We start from the raw sequence: 22584 nt of genomic DNA on the forward strand, positions 1-22584 counted from the left end.
TCTCCCTGAAAATAATTGGGATGAAGCCGATGAAGGTATTAAAGTCGTGGAGTCTGTGAAAGTGTGTCAATGGTAGGCTATGATGTGCGTAACAGGTCGCGGTAAGACCTTTTAGGTAGTACTTGCATGTAGTCATTTGACCCATAAATGAGTTTTGAAGAACTATTGCTTTTACACCAGACTTTGCATGTATGTGTTCATGCATGTGTGGTGCTCTGTCACTAACATATGTTGAACTATGCAACAAACTGCATTGTTTGCAAAGATGGGGGAAATATGGCATCCCGGCTGAATAGTGTGCTGGTGCAGGTTGTATAATGAGGCCTGTGAAATTCTGGAAGAATGGAATGTAGTGGTGGTAATAACAAAAGGAATCCAATTGTAGGTGCAATGCAAATCCTACAGATAAATATGAAAGTCCAGACTTTACTAGTGTGGCTTTCTTGGGTACTAGTAAGACTGCCAGCACGAGCACCGATACTAGAACCACAGCTAGGAACGACAATATTGCCAAAAAACTATCCACGGCCTTGCCACCCTCTTCTCACACTTTGAGGCCATTAGATGAGCTAGCCACTATTAAATAAGTCACTTCTGCTGCTTTCCAGAGTAGCATGTGAAAACTGACTGTTGGAGTAGCACATGGAAACAGACCACAGAAACAAACTTTACAAAAGCATATTGCAGAACAGACTACCAAAATCTCCATATTATGTTAACATCTCCCACAAAAATGAATCCTTGCACCTCAAATGCATGTTGATTTTTCAGAGAAGCCGGTTTACGTAGGGCCCAGATTTTGGCAGCATTTATTTCGAAGACTGCAAAAGATATTTGAACAGATCACATTTTCACATGGGGCAAACACTGGTCTTTGCAGCCGTGCCTCACTATGGAAAGGTTGGTGTCCTTAAAATAGGTTTCTGGAACATTCAGCATGCTGCGTGGAAGCGGGGGCCCAACTAAACATCTGTTTATTTATTGAGGAATGCATGCAAGCGCATACATATGAGTATGTGACATCTGAACACAAAAGCAGGAAAAAGCAAAAAGCATCAGTGTTTTTAATGGTTTGTGCTTGTGTAATTTAATTGCAGAAACTTCATAGAATTCTCAGCTCACAAAAATACCGGTCAAGAGTGCACTTCTGTACACTGAAGGCTTCCGGTTCCCAATCTGTGTGCTTGGTGCACGGCGCCCCTGGCTACTTTTCATGGCGCACTGGGGTGCCACGGCGCACAGATTGGGAACCACTGGCCTTGAGGATTAAGAATGAGGAATTACCACTGATACCAGTTAAGCAGCAAGCAGCACTGGCTAGAGGACTAAGAATGAGGAACTACTACTGGGAACAGAGACGTAGCAGCATCACTGCAGAGAAGACTAATGGGGCATTACCACTGGGACCAGAGTAGCAGCTGCAGCACAGCCTAGAGGATTTAGAATGAGGAATTACCAACGGAATCGAAGTAGCAGCTGCAGCACTGCCTGGAGAACTTACAAAGAGAATTTACTGACAGTACCAGTGAAACAGCTAGCAGCACTGCCTAATGACTAAGCATGAGGAATTACCCCTGGGACCAGAGAAGCAGCTGCAGCACTGTCTAAAGGACTGAGAATGAGGAATTACCTCTCCCAACGAACCCACAGCCGCCAGAAACAACTTCCACAGCAGGATGAAGGTTGTGGCCACCTGGATGAAAGACAGTTGCCTCAAAGACAACTCGGAAAAGACCTAAGTCCTCATCCTGGGGCCCACCCCTCAGCTTAGGATGACTCCTGGTGGCCCGCTGCATTGGGAACCCCATCCCCACGGACCACGACGAAACCTCAGCATCATAGAGGACTCCTTGCTTACAATGCGCCGCCAGATCAACACCGTATCCTCATCATGCTTCTACACACTTCGCCTGCTGTGAAATACATTCAGCTAGATCCCCACGAATCAAGAAATATGGTCACCCACGCTCTCATCAGCAGCATACTCGACTACTGCAACGCACTCTAAGCCTGCGTCACTCAGAAACTCATCAGGAAACTGCAGAATGTTCAAAATGCTGCAGCCAGACTGGTCCTCATCATCCTGCGCCGCAACCACATCACCAAACACCTTCGAGAACTCCACTGGTTCCCAGTCAACAAAAGAATCACTTTCAAGCTCCTCACAAACGCCTACAAAGCCGTCCACGATGCAGGACCTATATAGCTGAACCACCGCCTCTCATTCCACATACCCACCAGACACCTCCCCCAGGGCCGTGCTGGGAACCAAAACAGGCCCTAGCAAACAGCTCGGCCGGCACCCCTGGGGAGGGAGGCGGGGTGTGGCCGACCTGTTTGCTAGGTACGGTTTCAGTTGTTTTTGTTACAGGCGGCCGATATTGTCGCCCCGGTAACAAAAACGGCCCCCAGGGGCCTAAAACGGGCCCCCACCCTGGCAGCCCACCAGGGAAATGCCTGGTGCCTGCTACAGCCAGTCCGGCCCTGACCTCCGCTTCGCCCAACTGACCCTGGCCAGTGTCCCATGGATCCACAAGACCAGAATTGGAGAAAGATCCTTCTCCTACCTCACCGCTATCACCTGGAACACCCTGCGTCTCCACCTCAGGCAATCCCCGTCGCTGACCCAAATCCAAAAGGATCTCAAGACCTGGCTTTTCAACTGAACCACAGCACCTAGACGGATCAGCAGCCCCCCCCCCCATCCCCTCCACCTCTTTTCAGCACCTTGAGACCCTCAAGGGGTGAGTAGCCACGCTATACAAACCCCTGATTGATTGAATGATTGCAAATCAGGACAAACAATTGTGTAAGTTTTTTACATTGAAAATGTGGAGGAAAGACTCCAGGTCGTCTCTATCAATAGCATTATCTTTTGAAAGTTAAAAATAGTAAATAGATATGGTCAAAGTGAGGACTAACACATATGGATACAGACTAAAGAGGATACTCAAGTTTAGGAAGGTGTACAGAACTTGCTGGTCCAGGTATCCTTTCATCCTACGCTCCATTCGTTAACTGTTTGTGGTTATGAAAAGAACGCCTCCTCCCCACAGGGAAAAGAGCAGCGGAGGAAGAGAGGCTAGAATGGATTGAGGGGAACCTGCATAGATAATGAGCCCCATTCACAACAAATGTGTTACAGCACTTGGACGAAGCTGGACAAGTGCTTCACATCAAAGGAGGCAAGGCAAGCACAGATAAATAAAGGTGAACCAAATGTCAGCACCTAGACTGCATATGTGTAATGTGGCGCTACAAGTCTGCATTCCTTGAAAAGCTGGCAAGCAGGATTTCAGCAACTCCATTGTCCATGGGAATCACACAAAATGTTGGCTGAAATATAGGAAACAAAGCTTTAACAAGTAAAGATTTTTTTAAATCTATTACAATTTATATCAGCTTAATGTTTTTTTAACATTGACAGGCACTGCTTGTATTTTATGAATGAATGGGAACAATTTTTTTCATAAACAAAAATAAAATCAGAGATAGTAGTGAAGCACAGTGATTGCAAATTCCATGGAGATAGAAGAGTGTGAATACATTTGACTTCACTTGTTAGATACAGGTGATATGCGACTTAATCATCAGCTATTTATTCTAAAGTTGCAAAATATATATTGTGGGGGCAAGCATCACTTAAGCACAAGCGCCATTTGTAAATGGGACCGTCTTGTTAGGCCAGTGTGCTTTAGACAAGACTATAACCTAAAGGTAATTTGACATTCCTTCACAGGAAACAACAGTGGTATGAGCTAAGTTTAGATACATTCATAACCAGAAACATGCTGGAAAGCCATTTTTGTGGTAGGTGGATTGTGAGAATAACGATGGCATAAGTGGCGTTTTCTTAAGATGTGCTGCGTTCTAGGGCATCCAATTTGCATTTCAAGTAGATAATAAGAGGGGGCAGGTCCGCTACAGCATAGTAGCGCACTCAGAGGTGGCCGTGCTAAAAGAAAGCAGACCCATGCCGGTAAGTTACCGCTCTTTTCCTGCAGGTGAGGATGTTCTGGGGACAGCAGACAATCATGGAAACCTATGGTGAAAGTAAGGAGTACAGCTCTCTTTGTATTGCCCCGTTCCCTTCCCTGGGTAGGAAATACACACCGCCCACGACAACTAATGCTGAATGTTTTACCTCGTTTGGTGTCATTTGAACCACAACTTAGCTCAGAAGCATTGCGTGGTGCACAGTTGGTTCTGTTGAGCACAGGCTTAGGATACAACAATGCACCGATCAGGCACCACCCTCGCATGCAAACGATGGCTGGAGTAAAATAAATAAATAAGTGCATGAAAAGTATGGATGTTAAAAGGGGACTAGAATGCTCTACATTTGTATTCCTCTATATAACGTTCAACTTTAGGGTTGGTAGAATAACGTTTTAGCTTTCATCAGGGTAGCACATAGAGAATATATGGGGTTCTTTAAAATGCATTATGTAGTAGCTGCAGGAGATCGTTGTTTGCACATTTTCTTTTGTGTTCGATCATGTGAGGTCGGGCTGAAGTCTAAGAGAGTTTGTTTTTAGATGCAGATAGCTGCTGAAGGGAGTAGGACTCAGAAAGCGCATATGCGCACACAATTGATATTACAAATGGAGAACTTACCAAGCAAAAGTAAACAAGCAGGAGATAGGCTGTGGGGTACCTCCTCAGCTGCTGACTTTGGACCTGGGGAACCGTGTTCGACTCTCGCCGTAGGTAGGGCCTTAAAAAATAAAATGTAAATACATGACTATCGATCACAATGGCAGTAATGCCAATAAACTAAACAAAAATATCCATTAGAAGCAGCTGGAAGATGCGCTGACGCCGTTTCGACGACCAGGAGGAACGATGAATACTGAGGGGAAGTAGCGAAGAGTGAGGACAGCACCAAAAACAAAACAAAATAAAATTTAACATAGCGCAAAGCCTGTAAATGTTTGCAATAAACACAAAATAACCATACAAAGCGTGTGCAGAACGAGCATCGGCTGTGAAGCACTGGTTTATGATTCTTCCAGGAACCTTCTGTGTGAAGTAAAGTTACCACACGAGCAGAGGCAGGGCAACAAAAAGAAAAGAGTGCTCTCCAAGTCCCATAAATTAACACGAAGAGTAGCAGCACATGTAAAAAAGGCAGTCTTCATGGGAGGATACAAAAGTAGAAAAGGAGGGACTACTAAACATATTAACTAATGAAAAGCAGGCTTTTAGAAAGTATAATTAGAGGAACCAATGAAAATATGGACGGTTTTTCAAGCCCATATCCCAGATATAGCATGTCTCGAAGAGACAGCGCAATCGCTGCCTAGGCGAGACCTAAAAATACTTGTTGTTTTTTAAGCATACAAAGGCCCAGACATGTTACTAAGTAGGACTTTAAACAAAATCAAAAGTATTTATTTGTAAAATGATTTTTCTGCCATTGTTTAATTATTAGTTAGGGATCTCTAATCCAGCTCTAGAACAGATTTAAAAGTGTTTTCTATTTCTATTTTATTTTTTAAGTATGTACAGATAAGGGCCTAAAATACAGTCTTTAGGTGATTTTGCTTATTTTTGTACTGGCCTGGACATTAAAATACCGGTGGTGCTGATTGAAAAACGGCCATGTGGCAACCCTATGTGCCACGCATCAGGTATTAGACAAACACATTTTAGTGTGGTGGTCGGCATCACCGTACTAAAATGCATAGTCACGTATTATTAGCACCTTTGATACCACTTGCACGCTGCTAGGCACAAGCCGGGAGTAACCTTCTGAAGGAGAGGAGCTGCATTAATAGCAGTGTAGTGAGTGCTCTGCACACTCGCTGCAGATGAGACCCACACTCCCTGGCCACAGTCTAGTATGTCTGGATATACTCTGATCAAATTACAAATTTGACATTCACCAAGCAGCCAGCAATTGCCCAACGCAATGATTCATTGAAGCTGAGACCCGGCTGCGGCCTCATATCACGTGGCCTGCCTCAGTGAATCATTACCTCAGTTCTGCCCCATGTGAGTCTGGGGGGTGCCACCCCACTGGTGTAGTAAATGCCACTGCACTGACCTTTACTTGATGGAAAATAAACTGTTACCCATTTTATATTGCTGACCTACATGTCTTAAAGGGAGAGAGGGAAAGTGGAGAAGGAGTACTCATTTCCGTTGCAGGTATTCAATAATTGATGCCTGTCAAGTGCTGCACACTTAGATGTGCACAATATGAGAGTTCAGTAATTTAATAATGCTGCACGGTGTTCGCCAGATTCAGAATCTGGCTTTCTGTGTGTGTTTAAGGGTGAAGATGAATGTTCACAACTGATGGCGCTTACATTTCACCTATAGATTTAGGCATTACTAAATGACAAATGCTGCCTTGAGGTTCAGACATAAAGTGCATTTTAAAAGTGGCACGCTGACATTTGGTGCATCAAAACTGAAAACAATGAATGAGGCCTGGTAAGATGCTTTTAGTCTAATGAATCATGTCAAACCATGTTCAATTAATTAATTCATGGTTGATTTGAATGTGTTTAGTTTAGATTTGACCTCACTATAGCATGTACATTTAATTTGAAAAATGTGTTTTGAACTTTCAAAGTAGTATATATTTCGTGCTGAATTAACATGCATTTTAAAGTGTAGAAGAAGAGCTGAAATACACAGCTCGTGATTTAGTTTGCTTTGGAAGGCTCACTGTCCGGCCTTCGGATAAGAATGGACTGTCCTCCCCATTTCTGTTTCTTTATTAAAAGACCTTTCTTATAATTTACTGTGGCTTACTTTTATCAGTATGCAGTTTGTTTAGACAAAGCTTTATTCACTTCAAAATGTAGAGTGAAAACTGCAAAGCACATATTTTTCTTATAATATGTATTCTCAGTTTCCGCATAATTAATATGTTTTTTTGATGGAGAAAATGTAATTGTTTCAGGATGTTAGGAGATGAAGTCATTTAGCACAAGATTCAAATGTGTTACAAGAACTCGCCTGATTGATGAGGTGTCCAGTCAGCCCATTGGGTGTCGATGTGTTCTGAAACTCCAATTGGACAAAGTAAGAAGATCAAGTCACGTGTTTTTGTTAGAAATACTGGTTGCTAGCTGAGAGGTGTGGGGGTTTTTCCTTATTTTTTAGCAGGACGCTTGCGGAGAAAAACACACACCCTTTATTTGAGTTCTGCAGAGAGAAAGGAGGGGCCCATGGGCAGCTTCTGTGGGAGACACAGAGAGGCAAACAGAGATGAACAGAGCTCAGCTGAGGGAACGAGGGCAGAATTAGATGCTAAAGCCCTAAATTTTATGCTTTGACTAACTGGCTTAGTAAAGACTTACTTGTCCTATGCATTTATTTCTCTTTATGGGAGATTTTTAACATTATCAATTATTGATTTAGCTGTGCAAAACTCACTCTTGCATTATATTTCCTGAGCTCTTTATGAGTCCTGACTGGCATTATGCCTCATTTTCCATAGAAATAGGGATTTCTTCCTTTATGGAGCACTTTGTATGCAATCTGTAATATGTTCTTAATAATTCTATTTCTCCCTATATTCAATTCTGTAACCTAATTGATATCTGACCAATGAATAAAGAGTCATAGAACCTTGACTTTTGATTGGAAAATAAAATCCTCTAAAACTACTTACAACTCTCATTATTGCCTTAAATAGTTATTTGCATTTGAATTGCTCATGTTTATGCAAAGTCTCCTTTTGGTCATAACACGGTGGCAAAGGTCCATCGCCTTGAGTGGGAAACAAGAGGTAATGGTGTTTTGCATTGAGAAATTACTGTGAAATTACAGCTCCATCACAACCTTTCAAAAGAATACTGAAACAACCTTCAACAATATGTTTTTTGCTGCAGCAAGTGCACCTGTGTGAACTTGATCTGCTCAAGCACAAATTGTCTATTATAAAAGCACGCTATTGGCAGTGCCTCTTAATGTCTTGATCACGTTTTACACACACAGGGTTCACCCTCCTCCACTGTTTGTTGAAGCCATTGACACAAGGCACAACTATGGAGGAGCGGTAGAAGTGGACTGTATGTTTTTTTTGCAGATTTATATAGCGCAAACTCGACCCAAAGGTATTGGGGCGCTTTATATGAGCACCAGTTATGTTACACAAGGACGCATTCATTATTTGGTAGGCGCAAGGAGATTAAGTGTTTGCACGCCCAAACCCGGTTCCCCAGCTCCATAGTCAGCAGCTCTAACTGTAAGGATACATCCTCTCCCCGATATGTACTGACTCCAGCGGAGAATACTAAACACGAGCTTCAGATTTATTGGGGAGGAGTGGTGAGGTCGATTGACTCTTGGCACAGGTGAGACATGATAAACGGAACTTTATATAAAAGGTGGTTGTGTTTATTTTTAATAATTATTTTCTGCCTTAGTTAAATTACCAGTCACAGCTCATTAAGGCAGCCCTAGAACTCATTTCTGAAGTCTTTTCTTATGTTTGCGTTTTAAGATGTGCTGATAAGAAGTTAAAATATCGTTTTTAGACTATTTTCTTTATTTTTCTGACAGCTGGGACATTAAAATACCGAAACACACAAAGTACAGAGGGGTGAGAGGATGAACCTTCTTCGACCTCCCGCTCAATAATTAAATATCACAAAAAGAAGAGGGATTAAAAAGCTATGTGGAGATGAATAAGTGTGTCGAAATGCACCAATTTTATAAAACTGCCTTCACACACAGCAAGCTGTGTCATGCTTCATCATAGGGCTGCTAACACACCTCCGCGCCAGCCAAACGCTGGAGGTGGAGCAATAGGGAAGGGAAGACAATACAACACACAATGTGAAGTGGAACCATAGGTGAGCTAACAGTGCAGAACAAGTGATAGTAAGTGATATGAAAATGGTACCGGGAGATCCTTATTACAATTTTAATTAGGTGCCCTGTCCAAAATTTTCAAAACAAAAACGTGGGTGGCAGGTTGGAGAGCTTATAATGAGATTCCAACCCCCCCCACTCTGCATAAATGAAGACATGTTTCAGCCAGCACTAAATAATAACCCGGCTTTCCTCAGAACTTCTCACCACTATAATCCCTAGGTGCAGAACCTCCCTCCTCCGAATTTAGAGGATAAAAGGAAAATGTCACCTTAAGTGGAGCCCCTCGCCTTTCGAGAGGAACCTGTAACGATTAAAAACAAACATAAATTTAACCCCTTCGCTGCTAGGCCTTTTCCCCTCCTGTGCTAAGCCCTTTTTGGGCTATTTGAGGTAGTGCGCGCTTAGGCCCCTGTAACTTTTTGACCACATTAGGTATCCACGCCAAATTTGCGTCCTTTTCTTCCAACATCTTGGGGATTCTAAAGGTACCCAGGGTTTGTGGATTCTCCTAGAGGGTTCCCAGAAATTAGTCAAAATACAGCAATTTTTTTTTTTGTGTGTGAAAAATGTGAAAAACGGGCTGCAAATGAAAGCTTCTGGGTTTTTCTCTGCAAATGGTATCAAAAAAGGGTTTGTGGGGCTGAAATCACAATTTCTCCAGCTTTTAGGGAATGACAGAATGTTGTTAGAAAACCAACATTTTTTACACAGTTTTGGCATTTTTCTGGGACATACCCTATTTTTGCTATTTTTTGTGCTTTCAACCTCCTTCCAGTTAACGGTAGAAAAGGGTACAAAAACAATAATGGATCCTGGAAAGCTATACATTTTTGAAAAGTAGACAAAATTCTGAATTCAGCAAGGGGTCATTTGTGTAGATCCATCAAGGTTTCTTTATAGAAATTTACAGGCAAATATAGGAAAAATTAAAAATTTGTTGAAAAAAGCAGCCTTTTGAGTCAACGTTTTTACCTGTAACTTCTTCGAATTATGACATCTCTTTGAAAGCAATGTACCGTTACATCCGGTAGACCTTCCTGGTTGTGGGTACATATAGGACTTGTAGGTTCACCAAGAGCCCAACGAACCCAGAGTAGAAAAATGAGCAGCATTTTGTAATGTTTTTTTTTTTTGGTCCGGGTATATAGCAATTATTGTGGGAAAATGTATACATGGAAAAATCGGTATGAAAGTCACCTATGTATTTCTGAAATGGGAACAAATTACAGAGTTCAGAAACAGTGCATATTTGCACATTTTCGAAATTGGGAATACTCATATTTGCATGACAATTATTGGTCATTTTTCAAAATGACTTTTTTTTTACACAATGTCTTTCATTTGGAAGGGAGAAATGCATCAAAAATCAATAGGTAATAACAGTTGCTTTACACATTTAAACTACCCTAAGACTCCCGAGAAAAATGGTACCTCACTTGTGTGGGTAGGCATAGTGCCCACGACAGGAAGTGGCTCAAAACCTAAGGTGAACACACCACATTTTCACACTGAAAATTTACACTTTTTTTGCAAAGAGTCTAGCTGTAGTTTTTGAACCCTAGCCCTGCCGGCACCTAGGGAAACCTAGCAAACCTATACATTTTTGAAAACTAGACACCCAGGGGAATCCAGGATGGGGTGACTTGACTGCCTCCCACCATGGTCTGTTACCCAGAATCCCTTGCAAACGTAAAAAATTGACAAAAAAAACACATTTTCCCCACATTTCTGTGATGGAAAGTTCTGGAATCTGCGTGGATCCACAAATTTCCACCCACCCCGCGTTCCCCAAAGTCCTACGAGAAAAATGGTACCTCACTTGTGCGGGTCGGCCTAGTGCCCGCGACAGGAAACGGCGCAAAACGCAACGTGGTTTTGCAGTGAAAAATGACCCTTTTTTTGGCAAAGTGACTAGCTGTAGATTTTGTACCCTAGCCCTGCCGGCACCTAGGGAAACCTAGCAAACCTATACATTTTTGAAAACTAGACACCCAGGGGAATCCAGGATGGGGTGACTTGACTGCCTCCCACCATGGTCTGTTACCCAGAATCCCTTGCAAACGTAAAAAATTGACAAAAAAAACACATTTTCCCCACATTTCTGTGATGGAAAGTTCTGGAATCTGCGTGGATCCACAAATTTCCACCCACCCCGCGTTCCCCAAAGTCCTACGAGAAAAATGGTACCTCACTTGTGCGGGTCGGCCTAGTGCCCGCGACAGGAAACGGCGCAAAACGCAACGTGGTTTTGCAGTGAAAAATGACCCTTTTTTTGGCAAAGTGACTAGCTGTAGATTTTGTACCCTAGCCCTGCCGGCACCTAGGGAAACCTAGCAAACCTATACATTTCTGAAAACTAGACACCCAGGGGAATCCAGGATGGGGTGACTTGACTGCCTCCCACCATGGTCTGTTACCCAGAATCCCTTGCAAACGTAAAAAATTGACAAAAAAAACACATTTTACCCACATTTCTGTGATGGAAAGTTCTGGAATCTGCGTGGATCCACAAATTTCCACCCACCCCGCGTTCCCCAAAGTCCTACGAGAAAAATGGTACCTCACTTGTGCGGGTCGGCCTAGTGCCCGTGACAGGAAACGGCGCAAAACGCAACGTGGTTTTGGAGTGAAAAATGACCCTTTTTTTGGCAAAGTGACTAGCTGTAGATTTTGTACCCTAGCCCTGCCGGCACCTAGGGAAACCTAGCAAACCTATACATTTTTGAAAACTAGACACCCAGGGGAATCCAGGATGGGGTGACTTGACTGCCTCCCACCATGGTCTGTTACCCAGAATCCCTTGCAAACGTAAAAAATTGACAAAAAAAACACATTTTCCCCACATTTCTGTGATGGAAAGTTCTGGAACCTGCGTGGATCCACAAATTTCCACCCACCCCGCGTTCCCCAAAGTCCTACGAGAAAAATGGTACCTCACTTGTGCGGGTCGGCCTAGTGCCCGCGACAGGAAACGGCGCAAAACGCAACGTGGTTTTGCAGTGAAAAATGACCCATTTTTGGCAAAGTGACTAGCTGTAGATTTTGTACCCTAGCCCTGCCGGCACCTAGGGAAACCTAGCAAACCTATACATTTTTGAAAACTAGACACCCAGGGGAATCCAGGATGGGGTGACTTGACTGCCTCCCACCATGGTCTGTTACCCAGAATCCCTTGCAAACGTAAAAAATTGACAAAAAAAACACATTTTCCCCACATTTCTGTGATGGAAAGTTCTGGAACCTGCGTGGATCCACATATTTCCACCCACCCCGCGTTCCCCAAAGTCCTACGAGAAAAATGGTACCTCACTTGTGCGGGTCAGCCTAGTGCCCGCGACAGGAAACGGCGCAAAACGCAACGTGGTTTTGCAGTGAAAAATGACCCTTTTTTTGGCAAAGTGACTAGCTGTAGATTTTGTACCCTAGCCCTGCCGGCACCTAGGGAAACCTAGCAAACCTATACATTTCTGAAAACTAGACACCCAGGGGAATCCAGGATGGGGTGACTTGACTGCCTCCCACCATGGTCTGTTACCCAGAATCCCTTGCAAACGTAAAAAATTGACAAAAAAAACACATTTTCCCCACATTTCTGTGATGGAAAGTTCTGGAATCTGCGTGGATCCACAAATTTCCACCCACCCCGCGTTCCCCAAAGTCCTACGAGAAAAATGGTACCTCACTTGTGCGGGTCGGCCTAGTGCCCGCGACAGGAAACGGCGCAAAACGCAACGTGGTTTTGGAGTGAAAAATGACCCTTTTTTTGGCAAAGTGACTAGCTGTAGATTTTGTACCCTAGCCCTGCCGGCACCTAGGGAAACCTAGCAAACCTATACATTTTTGAAAACTAGACACCCAGGGGAATCCAGGATGGGGTGACTTGACTGCCTCCCACCATGGTCTGTTACCCAGAATCCCTTGCAAACGTAAAAAATTGACAAAAAAAACACATTTTCCCCACATTTCTGTGATGGAAAGTTCTGGAATCTGCGTGGATCCACAAATTTCCACCCACCCCGCGTTCCCCAAAGTCCTACGAGAAAAATGGTACCTCACTTGTGCGGGTCGGCCTAGTGCCCGCGACAGGAAACGGCGCAAAACGCAACGTGGTTTTGGAGTGAAAAATGACCCTTTTTTTGGCAAAGTGACTAGCTGTAGATTTTGTACCCTAGCCCTGCCGGCACCTAGGGAAACCTAGCAAACCTATACATTTTTGAAAACTAGACACCCAGGGGAATCCAGGATGGGGTGACTTGACTGCCTCCCACCATGGTCTGTTACCCAGAATCCCTTGCAAACGTAAAAAATTGACAAAAAAAACACATTTTCCCCACATTTCTGTGATGGAAAGTTCTGGAACCTGCGTGGATCCACAAATTTCCACCCACCCCGCGTTCCCCAAAGTCCTACGAGAAAAATGGTACCTCACTTGTGCGGGTCGGCTTAGTGCCCGCGACAGGAAACGGCGCAAAACGCAACGTGGTTTTGCAGTGAAAAATGACCCTTTTTTTGGCAAAGTGACTAGCTGTAGATTTTGTACCCTAGCCCTGCCGGCACCTAGGGAAACCTAGCAAACCTATACATTTTTGAAAACTAGACACCCAGGGGAATCCAGGATGGGGTGACTTGACTGCCTCCCACCATGGTCTGTTACCCAGAATCCCTTGCAAACGTAAAAAATTGACAAAAAAAACACATTTTCCCCACATTTCTGTGATGGAATGTTCTGGAATCTGCGTGGATCCACAAATTTCCACCCACCCCGCGTTCCCCAAAGTCCTACGAGAAAAATGGTACCTCACTTGTGCGGGTCGGCCTAGTGCCGGCGACAGGAAACGGCGCAAAACGCAACGTGGTTTTGCAGTGAAAAATGACCCTTTTTTTGGCAAAGTGACTAGCTGTAGATTTTGTACCCTAGCCCTGCCGGCACCTAGGGAAACCTAGCAAACCTATACATTTCTGAAAACTAGACACTCAGGGGAATCCAGGATGGGGTGACTTGACTGCCTCCCACCATGGTCTGTTACCCAGAATCCCTTGCAAACGTAAAAAATTGACAAAAAAAACACATTTTCCCCACATTTCTGTGATGGAAAGTTCTGGAATCTGCGTGGATCCACAAATTTCCACCCACCCCGCGTTCCCCAAAGTCCTACGAGAAAAATGGTACCTCACTTGTGCGGGTCGGCCTAGTGCCCGCGACAGGAAACGGCGCAAAACGCAACGTGGTTTTGCAGCGAAAAATGACCCTTTTTTTGGCAAAGTGACTAGCTGTAGATTTTGTACCCTAGCCCTGCCGGCACCTAGGGAAACCTAGCAAACCTATACATTTTTGAAAACTAGACACCCAGGGGAATCCAGGATGGGGTGACTTGACTGCCTCCCACCATGGTCTGTTACCCAGAATCCCTTGCAAACGTAAAAAATTGACAAAAAAAACACATTTTCCCCACATTTCTGTGATGGAAAGTTCTGGAATCTGCGTGGATCCACAAATTTCCACCCACCCCGCGTTCCCCAAAGTCCTACGAGAAAAATGGTACCTCACTTGTGCGGGTCGGCCTAGTGCCCGCGACAGGAAACGGCGCAAAACGCAACGTGGTTTTGCAGTGAAAAATGACCCTTTTTTTGGCAAAGTGACTAGCTGTAGATTTTGTACCCTAGCCCTGCCGGCACCTAGGGAAACCTAGCAAACCTATACATTTTTGAAAACTAGATACCCAGGGGAATCCAGGATGGGGTGACTTGACTGCCTCCCACCATGGTCTGTTACCCAGAATCCCTTGCAAACGTAAAAAATTGACAAAAAAAAACACATTTTCCCCACATTTCTGTGATGGAAAGTTCTGGAATCTGCGTGGATCCACAAATTTCCACCCACCCCGCGTTCCCCAAAGTCCTACGAGAAAAATGGTACCTCACTTGTGCGGGTCGGCCTAGTGCCCGCGACAGGAAACGGCGCAAAACGCAACGTGGTTTTGCAGCGAAAAATGACCCTTTTTTTGGCAAAGTGACTAGCTGTAGATTTTGTACCCTAGCCCTGCCGGCACCTAGGGAAACCTAGCAAACCCACGCATTTCTGAAAACTAGACACCCGGCGGCTTCCAGGGAGGTATGGCTTGCGTGGATCCCCCAACGTTTCCTTACCCAGAATCCCCTGCAAACCTAATTTTTTGCTCAAAAAATCACTATTTTCACACATTTTGGGGTGGGAAAGTAGTGGCATCACCGGGCTCACACAAATTTACCACCACCCAGCGTTCCCCCAGGTCTCCCGGTAAAAATGGTGCCTCACTTGTGTGGGAGGCCCAAGTACCCGCGGCAGGCAAGGGCCCCAAACGTAGTGAGGCGACATCAAAATGGCCTATCGCCAAACCACCTGGTTTTGCAAGGGGGGTCACTTTGGTTTTTGGCCCGGTGCGTGGCGGCCGTCTAGGGAAACCTACCAAACCCAGGCATTTTTGAAAACTAGACACCCGGCGGCTTCCAGGGAGGTATAGCTTGCGTGGATCCCCCAACGTTTCCTTACCCAGAATCCCCTGCAAACCTCTTTTTTTGCTCAAAAAATCACTTTTTTCACACATTTTGGGGTGGGAAAGTAGTGGCATCACCGGGCTCACACAAATTTACCACCACCCAGCGTTCCCCCAGGTCTCCCGGTAAAAATGGTGCCTCACTTGTGTGGGAGGGCCAAGTACCCGCGGCAGGCAAGGGCCCCAAACGTAGTGAGGCGACATCAAAATGGCCTATCGCCAAACCACCTGGTTTTGCAAGGGGGGTCACTTTGGTTTTTGGCCCGGTGCGCGGCGGCCATCTAGGGAAACCTACCAAACCCAGGCATTTTTGAAAACTAGACACCCGGCGGCTTCCAGGGAGGTATGGCTTGCGTGGATCCCCCAATGTTTCCTTACCCAGAATCCCCTGCAAACCTCATTTTTTGCTCAAAAAATCACTTTTTTCACACATTTTGGGGTGGGAAAGTAGTGGCATCACCGGGCTCACACAAATTTACCACCACCCAGCGTTCCCCCAGGTCTCCCGGTAAAAATGGTGCCTCACTTGTGTGGGAGGGCCAAGTACCCGCGGCAGGCAAGGGCCCCAAACGTAGTGAGGCGACATCAAGATGGCCTATCGCCAAACCACCTGGTTTTGCAAGGGGGGTCACTTTGGTTTTTGGCCCGGTGCGCGGCGGCCATCTAGGGAAACCTACCAAACCCAGGCATTTTTGAAAACTAGACACCCGGCGGCTTCCAGGGAGGTATGGCTTGCGTGGATCCCCCAACGTTTCCTTACCCAGAATCCCCTGCAAACCTCATTTTTTGCTCAAAAAATCACTTTTTTCACACATTTTGGGGTGGGAAAGTAGTGGCATCACCGGGCTCACACAAATTTACCACCACCCAGCTTTCCCCCAGGTCTCCCGGTAAAAATGGTGCCTCACTTGTGTGGGAGGCCCAAGTACCCGCGGCAGGCAAGGGCCCCAAACGTAGTGAGGCGACATCAAGATGGCCTATCGCCAAACCACCTGGTTTTGCAAGGGGGGTCACTTTGGTTTTTGGCCCGGTGCGCGGCGGCCATCTAGGGAAACCTACCAAACCCAGGCATTTTTGAAAACTAGACACCCGGCGGCTTCCAGGGAGGTATGGCTTGCGTGGATCCCCCAACGTTTCCTTACCCAGAATCCCCTGCAAACCTCATTTTTTGCTCAAAAAATCACTTTTTTCACACATTTTGGGGTGGGAAAGTAGTGGCATCACCGGGCTCACACAAATTTACCACCACCCAGCGTTCCCCCAGGTCTCCCGGTAAAAATGGTGCCTCACTTGTGTGGGAGGCCCAAGTACCCGCGGCAGGCAAGGGCCCCATACGTAGTGAGGCGACATCAAGATGGCCTATCGCCAAACCACCTGGTTTTGCAAGGGGGGTCACTTTGGTTTTTGGCCCGGTTCGCGGCGGCCATCTAGGGAAACCTACCAAACCCAGGCATTTTTGAAAACTAGACACCCGGCGGCTTCCAGGGAGGTATGGCTTGCGTGGATCCCCCAACGTTTCCTTACCCAGAATCCCCTGCAAACCTCAATTTTTGCTCAAAAAATCACTTTTTTCACACATTTTGGGGTGGGAAAGTAGTGGCATCACCGGGCTCACACAAATTTACCACCACCCAGCGTTCCCCCAGGTCTCCCGGTAAGAATGGTGCCTCACTTGTGTGGGAGGGCCAAGTACCCGCGGCAGGCAAGGACAACAAACGTAGTGAGGCGACATTTGGGATAGGCAATGTTGATGTCGCCTCACTACGTTTGGGGCCCTTGCCTGCCGCGGGTACTTGGGCCTCCCACACAAGTGAGGCACCATTTTTACCGGGAGACCTGGGGGAACGCTGGGTGGTGGTAAATTTGTGTGAGCCTGGTGATGCCACTACTTTCCCACCCCAAAATGTGTGAAAAAAGTGATTTTTTGAGCAAAAAATGAGGTTTGCAGGGGATTCTGGGTAAGGAAACGTTGGGGGATCCACGCAAGCCATACCTCCCTGGAAGCCGCCGGGTGTCTAGTTTTCAAAAATGCCTGGGTTTGGTAGGTTTCCCTAGATGGCCGCCGCGCACCGGGCCAAAAACCAAAGTGACCCCCCTTGCAAAACCAGGTGGTTTGGCGATAGGCCATCTTGATGTCGCCTCACTACGTTTGGGGCCCTTGCCTGCCGCGGGTACTTGGGCCTCCCACACAAGTGAGGCACCATTTTTACCGGGAGACCTGGGGGAACGCTGGGTGGTGGTAAATTTGTGTGAGCCCGGTGATGCCACTACTTTCCCACCCCAAAATGTGTGAAAAAAGTGATTTTTTGAGCAAAAAATGAGGTTTGCAGGGGATTCTGGGTAAGGAAACGTTGGGGGATCCACGCAAGCCATACCCCCCTGGAAGCCGCCGGGTGTCTAGTTTTCAAAAATGCCTGGGTTTGGTAGGTTTCCCTAGATGGCCGCCGCGCACCGGGCCAAAAACCAAAGTGACCCCCCTTGCAAAACCAGGTGGTTTGGCGATAGGCCATCTTGATGTCGCCTCACTACGTTTGGGGCCCTTGCCTGCCGCGGGTACTTGGGCCTCCCACACAAGTGAGGCACCATTTTTACCGGGAGACCTGGGGGAATGCTGGGTGGTGGTAAATTTGTGTGAGCCCGGTGATGCCACTACTTTCCCACCCCAAAATGTGTGAAAAAAGTGATTTTTTGAGCAAAAAATGAGGTTTGTAGGGGATTCTGGGTAAGGAAACGTTGGGGGATCCACGCAAGCCATACCTCCCTGGAAGCCGCCGGGTGTCTAGTTTTCAAAAATGCCTGGGTTTGGTAGGTTTCCCTAGATGGCCGCCGCGCACCGGGCCAAAAACCAAAGTGACCCCCCTTGAAAAACCAGGTGGTTTGGCGATAGGCCATCTTGATGTCGCCTCACTACGTTTGTTGTCCTTGCCTGCCGCGGGTACTTGGGCCTCCCACACAAGTGAGGCACCATTTTTACCGGGAGACCTGGGGGAACGCTGGGTGGTGGTAAATTTGTGTGAGCCCGGTGATGCCACTACTTTCCCACCCCAAAATGTGTGAAAAAAGTGATTTTTTGAGCAAAAAATGAGGTTTGCAGGGGATTCTGGGTAAGGAAACGTTGGGGGATCCACGCAAGCCATACCTCCCTGGAAGCCGCCGGGTGTCTAGTTTTCAAAAATGCCTGGGTTTGGTAGGTTTCCCTAGATGGCCGCCGCGCACCGGGCCAAAAACCAAAGTGACCCCCCTTGCAAAACCAGGTGGTTTGGCGATAGGCCATTTTGATGTCGCCTCACTACGTTTGGGGCCCTTGCCTGCCGCGGGTACTTGGGCCTCCCACACAAGTGAGGCACCATTTTTACCGGGAGACCTGGGGGAACGCTGGGTGGTGGTAAATTTGTGTGAGCCCGGTGATGCCACTACTTTCCCACCCCAAAATGTGTGAAAAAAGTGATTTTTTGAGCAAAAAATGAGGTTTGCAGGGGATTCTGGGTAAGGAAACGTTGGGGGATCCACGCAAGCCATACCTCCCTGGAAGCCGCCGGGTGTCTAGTTTTCAAAAATGCCTGGGTTTGGTAGGTTTCCCTAGATGGCCGCCGCGCACCGGGCCAAAAACCAAAGTGACCCCCCTTGCAAAACCAGGTGGTTTGGCGATAGGCCATTTTGATGTCGCCTCACTACGTTTGGGGCCCTTGCCTGCCGCGGGTACTTGGGCCTCCCACACAAGTGAGGCACCATTTTTACCGGGAGACCTGGGGGAACGCTGGGTGGTGGTAAATTTGTGTGAGCCCGGTGATGCCACTACTTTCCCACCCCAAAATGTGTGAAAAAAGTGATTTTTTGAGCAAAAAATGAGGTTTGCAGGGGATTCTGGGTAAGGAAACGTTGGGGGATCCACGCAAGCCATACCTCCCTGGAAGCCGCCGGGTGTCTAGTTTTCAAAAATGCCTGGGTTTGGTAGGTTTCCCTAGATGGCCGCCGCGCATCGGGCCAAAAACCAAAGTGACTCCCCTTGCAAAACCAGGTGGTTTGGCGATAGGCCATCTTGATGTCGCCTCACTACGTTTGGGGCCCTTGCCTGCCGCGGGTACTTGGGACTCCCACACAAGTGAGGCACCATCTTTACCGGGAGACCTGGGGGAACGCTGGGTGGTGGTAAATTTGTGTGAGCCCGGTGATGCCACTACTTTCCCACCCCAAAATGTGTGAAAAAAGTGATTTTTTGAGCAAAAATGAGGTTTGCAGGGGATTCTGGGTAAGGAAACGTTGGGGGATCCACGCAAGCCATACCTCCCTGGAAGCCGCCGGGTGTCTAGTTTTCAAAAATGCCTGGGTTTGGTAGGTTTCCCTAGATGGCCGCCGCGCACCGGGCCAAAAACCAAAGTGACCCCCCTTGCAAAACCAGGTGGTTTGGCGATAGGCCATCTTGATGTCGCCTCACTACGTTTGGGGCCCTTGCCTGCCGCGGGTACTTGGGCCTCCCACACAAGTGAGGCACCATTTTTACCGGGAGACCTGGGGGAACGCTGGGTGGTGGTAAATTTGTGTGAGCCCGGTGATGCCACTACTTTCCCACCCCAAAATGTGTGAAAAAAGTGATTTTATGAGCAAAAAATGAGGTTTGCAGGGGATTCTGGGTAAGGAAACGTTGGGGGATCCACGCAAGCCATACCTCCCTGGAAGCCGCCGGGTGTCTAGTTTTCAAAAATGCCTGGGTTTGGTAGGTTTCCCTAGATGGCCGCCGCGCACCGGGCCAAAAACCAAAGTGACCCCCCTTGAAAAACCAGGTGGTTTGGCGATAGGCCATCTTGATGTCGCCTCACTACGTTTGTTGTCCTTGCCTGCCGCGGGTACTTGGGCCTCCCACACAAGTGAGGCACCATTTTTACCGGGAGACCTGGGGGAACGCTGGGTGGTGGTAAATTTGTGTGAGCCCGGTGATGCCACTACTTTCCCACCCCAAAATGTGTGAAAAAAGTGATTTTTTGAGCAAAAAATGAGGTTTGCAGGGGATTCTGGGTAAGGAAACGTTGGGGGATCCACGCAAGCCATACCTCCCTGGAAGCCGCCGGGTGTCTAGTTTTCAAAAATGCCTGGGTTTGGTAGGTTTCCCTAGATGGCCGCCGCGCACCGGGCCAAAAACCAAAGTGACCCCCCTTGCAAAACCAGGTGGTTTGGCGATAGGCCATTTTGATGTCGCCTCACTACGTTTGGGGCCCTTGCCTGCCGCGGGTACTTGGGCCTCCCACACAAGTGAGGCACCATTTTTACCGGGAGACCTGGGGGAATGCTGGGTGGTGGTAAATTTGTGTGAGCCCGGTGATGCCACTACTTTCCCACCCCAAAATGTGTGAAAAAAGTGATTTTTTGAGCAAAAAATGAGGTTTGCAGGGGATTCTGGGCAAGGAAACGTTGGGGGATCCACACAAGCCATACCTCCCTGGAAGCCGCCGGGTGTCTAGTTTTCAAAAATGCCTGGGTTTGGTAGGTTTCCCTAGATGGCCGCCGCGCACCGGGCCAAAAACCAAAGTGACCCCCCTTGAAAAACCAGGTGGTTTGGCGATAGGCCATCTTGATGTCGCCTCACTACGTTTGGGGCCCTTGCCTGCCGCGGGTCCTTGGGCCTCCCACACAAGTGAGGCACCATTTTTACCGGGAGACCTGGGGGAACGCTGGGTGGTGGTAAATTTGTGTGAGCCCGGTGATGCCACTACTTTCCCACCCCAAAATGTGTGAAAAAAGTGATTGTTTGAGCAAAAAATGAGGTTTGCAGGGGATTCTGGGTAAGGAAACGTTGGGGGATCCACACAAGCCATACCTCCCTGGAAGCCGCCGGGTGTCTAGTTTTCAAAAATGCCTGGGTTTGGTAGGTTTCCCTAGATGGCCGCCGCGCACCGGGCCAAAAACCAAAGTGACCCCCCTTGAAAAACCAGGTGGTTTGGCGATAGGCCATCTTGATGTCGCCTCACTACGTTTGGGGCCCTTGCCTGCCGCGGGTCCTTGGGCCTCCCACACAAGTGAGGCACCATTTTTACCGGGAGACCTGGGGGAACGCTGGGTGGTGGTAAATTTGTGTGAGCCCGGTGATGCCACTACTTTCCCACCCCAAAATGTGTGAAAAAAGTGATTTTTTGGGCAAAAATGTAGGTTTGCAGGGGATTCTGGGTAAGGAAACGTTGGGGGATCCACGCAAGCCATACCTCCCTGGAAGCCGCCGGGTGTCTAGTTTTCAGAAATGCGTGGGTTTGAAAGGTTTCCCTAGATGGCCGCCGAGCCCTGGGCAAAAAACCAAAGTAACCCCCCTTGCAAAACCAGATTAACTATTGTTACTACAGCGTGAGAATTTAGGAATAATACTGCAAAGAAAATGTGGCAGACAATTTGAGGTTTACAGGACAATGGGGATAAAAAATATTTTTCAAATCACTAGAGAGACATCACCATGAACTCCCAAGGGTTTTCGACAATATCTACAGTTGGTGGGTTATTCTTACATGGAAAGTGTACCTTGGCAGAGAAACAAAAGACAAAGATTCCTGCACAACCATCTATTCCTCAAACACACACACATACTGGTTGGATTTGGCACGAGGGCAAGTCATGGTTCAGTGTATTAAATTTTATTAACAAGAGATTTCACAAAAATGAAATGCACTGTCAATAATTAAATTCACAAAAAACCAAACCAATGACTTGCAGCTCGTGAGCTGTAAAGCCACGTCAAGGCACCAACCACTTTACAGGCCATTCACACACCTTTCATACGTGATACAAACAAGACCATTCGCACCACCAGGTACAAAAGCAACACAGTACAAAAATCACCAAAAAGGGACAAGGTACACCCTGCTTCAGAAAGACAAATATTACTGCACAGTCATCTAACCCGCAAGCACACACACATACTGGTTGGATTTGGCACGAGGGTGAGTGATGGTTCAGTAGATAAAATTGTATTACCAAGTGATTTCACAAAACATGAAATGCACTGGTAATAATTGAAAGGGCAAGAAACTGAACCATTGACTCACAGCTCGTGAGCTGTAAAGCCACGACAAGGCACCAACCTCTTTACAGGCCATTCATACACCTTTCATACGTGTGAGACATACAAAACCATTCACACCGCCAGCCGCGGGCCCATCACATAACAAAACTCACACCAGCACACAGCGCCATTCAAGGGCCCATCACTTTCACACGCCCACAATCCAGACAC

This window comes from Triturus cristatus, chromosome 3_1 (assembly GCF_964204655.1).
Source record: "Triturus cristatus chromosome 3_1, aTriCri1.1, whole genome shotgun sequence".
NCBI classification, from domain to species: domain Eukaryota; kingdom Metazoa; phylum Chordata; class Amphibia; order Caudata; family Salamandridae; genus Triturus; species Triturus cristatus.